Source organism: Elephantulus edwardii, unplaced genomic scaffold, assembly GCF_000299155.1.
Source record: "Elephantulus edwardii isolate Elephantulus edwardi_28Jun2011 unplaced genomic scaffold, EleEdw1.0 scaffold00145, whole genome shotgun sequence".
Lineage (NCBI taxonomy): Eukaryota > Metazoa > Chordata > Mammalia > Macroscelidea > Macroscelididae > Elephantulus > Elephantulus edwardii.
This window is the reverse complement of record NW_006399895.1, coordinates 1,763,355-1,767,724: the sequence shown is the minus strand read 5'-3', so window position 1 is coordinate 1,767,724 and position 4,370 is coordinate 1,763,355.

Sequence of the window (4,370 nt, the reverse complement as noted above, 5' to 3'; positions counted from 1 at the left end):
GTAATACATATATACTCAAAAAGAGGTAAAAGAAGACAGAGACTCAAAAATACGCTTCTACACCAATATTGATTGCAGTTGTTGTTGTTGTTGTTGTTGTTGTTGTTGTTTAGGTGCCACCGAGTTGATTACAATTCATAGCTACCCTATGAATAATAGATCTGAACCCTGTCCTGTCCTGTACCATCCTCATCGTCAAAGCCCACTGCCATAGTCATTGTGCTAATCTACCTGATTGAGAATCTTTCTCAACTTTGATGTCCCTCCACCTTTCCAAGCATGATGTCCCTCTCCAAGGAATAACCTCTCCTAGCAACATGTCCAATATATATGAGATGACGCTTTATCATCTTTGCCTCCTATGAGTACTCTAGCTGTACCTTCTCCAAGACGTATCTGTTTATTCTCTTGGAAGTCCATGCAATATTCAGTACTTTTCTCCAACACCACAGTTTAAAGGCATCAATTCTGTTTCTGTCATCTTTCATCATTGTCCAGCTCTCAGATGCACAGCAAGTGACTGAAAAGACCATGGTTTGAATCACATACATGCTATTGCAGAAGCTGAACTCTATAAAGAATTTAGCATCAGAATTGGAGGAAGACTCATCAATAACCTCTGCTATACAGGTGACACAACCTTGCTTGCTGAAAGTGAGGAGAATTTGAAGCACTTGGTGCAGAAATACTGGTTACAATAGCTAAAATGTTGACACTATCCTAATGTCTCTCAACAGAGATAAATGAAAGAGTGTATTAAACATAATGTACATGCATGAAACACCATGTATATGAATAATAAAATACTAATTTTTTAAAAAGTATACTGAGGCTTACCTAAGGCACTTTGGTTCATTCTCTCTTTCATTTCTCTTAAATGATTCAGAACGTCTCAGAGCCACCCATCAGTCCTGCTCACCTGTAATGGAATGACCAGAACTTATAGCCTTCCATCCTGAAGGCATGCAGTTCAAATCCACCAACTGCTCCACAGAGGAAGGAAGGGAATCTCCTCCTGTGCAATTAACTGCCTCTGAAAACCCACTGGAGTTATTAATGGGAAAAACAGTCTATGTCTATTTTATTCCTATAACAAGAAATGTCAAGAGTTAGACATGGTTGAAAGATAGTAACACAAAATTTTCTGATTTTTCAATCTGAGATTATATCGAGGCCATGTATAAAGCTAATGTGTACTGTCCATTAATTGTCCATAAATGAATTAATAAAATGCATTATTAGATGCATGTTACGCACTATTGCAGCTGCTTCAAGTCACAGCAACTCTATAAACAACAGAACAAAATATTACCTAACCTTGTGCCATCTTTACAACCTCTGCTGTGCTTATGCTAATTATTGCATTCTTGCACTCACGATGTCAATCAATTTCACAGATAGTCTTTATTTCCTTTTCTCTATTTTTCCTGGCATGTTCTTAGTCCTTTTTTCCTTTTCCCAACAACTGGTATTTCTGGATAACATGCCCCAAGTCTGTAAGAAGTCGTCCCACCCTCTTTACTCCTAAGGAGCACGCCACTTAGACTTCTTCCAAGACAGAGTTGTTCTTTTTTATTTTTATTTTAGTGTGTGTGTGTGTGTGTGTGTGTGTGTGTGTGTGTGTCCCTCCTTCCCCGGCAGAGCATCTGGTGGATTTGAACCATGAGCCTCTAGGATTGCAGTGCAGCTTCTTGCCACTAGGCCACCAGATATCCCCTGACAGAGTTGTTCTTCTGGCCATCCATCGGAGAGTCAATACTTTGCTAGCCACTACAATTCAAAGGCATCAAGTTTTTCAATCTTTCTTATTCACTGTCTAACTTTCACATGCATGGAAAACAATTGGAAAATACATAGAGATTACTAAAGACTTATCAAGTCAGCAGCAAAGTCCTATTACTACATTGGACCTTATTGTTTAAGGTCTCCTTGGACAACTGTGTCTTGTGTCCCCTTGTCTTGCATCCCTTGGCTTTGATGTGCTTTCTCTTCCACTGGCATGCACAAGTGGAAGATGTTATAGGTTGACCCATGTTCCCCTCTAGATGTCTGTTTGAATCCCAATGCCCTACACCTGCCATAAGGCACTATAGGCAATCGGCTGGACTCATGCCAGAGCAAGGTGGGTCCTAAACACAATCACTTCTAAGAGAATAAAGAGCAACATAGACACAGAGATGAGCAAGCACAGGGGAAGACAGATGCCATATGAAGATCCCCAAGGAATGCTTAGGGCTACTGACAGAGAAGGAATGGACATGGCTGAGAGCCTGATTTGACTATTAACCTCTGGAATGATGAGAAAATATATTTCTGTGCTTGAAAATCTACCATAGGTGCTTTTGGCTGCTGCAGCACTAGGAAGTGTAAACAGAAGGGCAAATTGCCTTGTGCTCCTGGAACAAGCTTGCCTGGATGCTTGGAGAGCATTTATCGCCTAGGAGTTATATATCTGGGGGCCTTTTCTTCAAGGACTTCTGTGTGTAGGAGTATGCAATTCCTGTTCTCTCACCTTGATTTAGGATAAATTCTATGGTACCATTTGCACTCAAGAGTTCCCTGTGAGATCAGACAAGGCTGCCCTTTGTGAAAATTTGCCAGAAATCCCATTTTTGCCTAGTTTCTTCTCTCTTGGGTTTCTTCTGCAAGTGCTTGCTTAAGAAACCTTTGTTTCAGAGTCTCCCTCTAGGGAACTCATACACAGATAATCAACCTTATAATTTTTAACTTAACACCTGAAACAAAAAGCACATTGATCCAAAGTCAGACTAAAATGGACTTGGAAGAAAGGCCTGACAAACTCTTTTTAAAAATTAGCTAATGAAAACCCTGTGTTGTTATTTTTGTTGTTGTTGTTGTTAGGTGCCATCAAGTGCAACTCATAGCAAACACTGTCCTATTCTGTGCCATCCTCACAATCTCTGACACACTCAAGCCCATTGTCACAGTTACCACCTCAGCCCACCTGGTTAACAGTCTTCCTCTCTTTTGCCAACCTTCCAATTCAAAGCATGGTGTCCCTCTCCAAGGACTACAACATCCTGTATGTGAGATGAAGCTTTATCATCTTTGCCTACAAGAAGCACTCTGACTGTACCTTCTCAAAGACATACCTGTTTATTCTTTTGGTAGTCCACGGAATATTCAGTACTCTTCTCCAGCACCACAGTTCAAAGGCATCAATCCGTTCTTCTTCTGTCATCCTTAGTCATTGTTCAGCTCTCAGATACATAATAAGAGACTGAAAGACAATGGCCTGAATCAGGCACAACTTTGTCCCCAAACTGACATCATTAATCTTCAATAATTTGGAGACTCTCCCAGTATATCTCTTGATTTCCTGACTGCTGATACCAAGAGTAATGTTTGTGAATCCAAGTATGATGAGGTTGTTGACAATCTCAATCCTTTCTCTGTCCTTCATGATGTTTCCTATCAGTCCAGTGGCAAGGATTTTTTTTTATTTCTCAGTGTTGAGATGCCGTGTTTAACCTATCAAAACCTTATGAATCACCACACCTGAACCTTGTTCTGATTATAGGGATGCTTGGAACTGGAGAACATTTCATTCCATGCTGTATGCGGCTGCCCAGAATCTTGAGTGAATTTGACAGTAGCTAACAACAATATCAAAGAGAACATAGGCTTCCCTGGAACCTGAATCAATGGTCTTTAAAAGGCCCCCAAAAGATTCTTCTGATCATCCGTCCTCCGTGGCTAGCCACATGACTGCACAAGTCAACAGGAAAATGTCTGTTGCTAATAGTGAAGAAATGTCCAGAGTGTGTCTGTGTGTCCGTGTGTGCATTGTAGGCATATGTTATTAATGGACTTTTTTTATAAGCCTCCACTTATAAAGGCAAAGTTTGTAAATGTGTATGCCTGTGGCAATTTTAAGTTGAGTGTTTTGTTTTGTTTTTTGGTTTTTTTAATTATTTTTTTTTTTAATGTGTGTACCGTCAAATTGAATCTGACTGGTTCAGGAGGCTATTGTTCCTCCTTCTTCAGCAGAGCGTCTGGTGCATTTGAACTGCGCATCTCTGGGATTGCAGTGCAGTTTCTTGCCATTAGGCCACCAGAGCTCGCCAAGAGTGTTTTTTTAAAACTTTTCTTCCCCACACTGAACAAGGACACTCTGGTGACCTCATCAGGAGGGAGTTTCACTGCTAACCCAAAAGCAAGTGGTTATGTCCACCAGCCACTCTGCAGAGGAAAGACAAGAAGTCTCCTCCCATGCAGTTTAAAGCTTCTAAAAACCTCAACGGAGGGTCTGCTACGAATCAGTTCCAATTTAGCAGCAATAAGACTGAGAGAATGAACCGAAGTGGCTTAGGTAAGCCTCAGTATATTTTTTAAAAAAATGAATATTT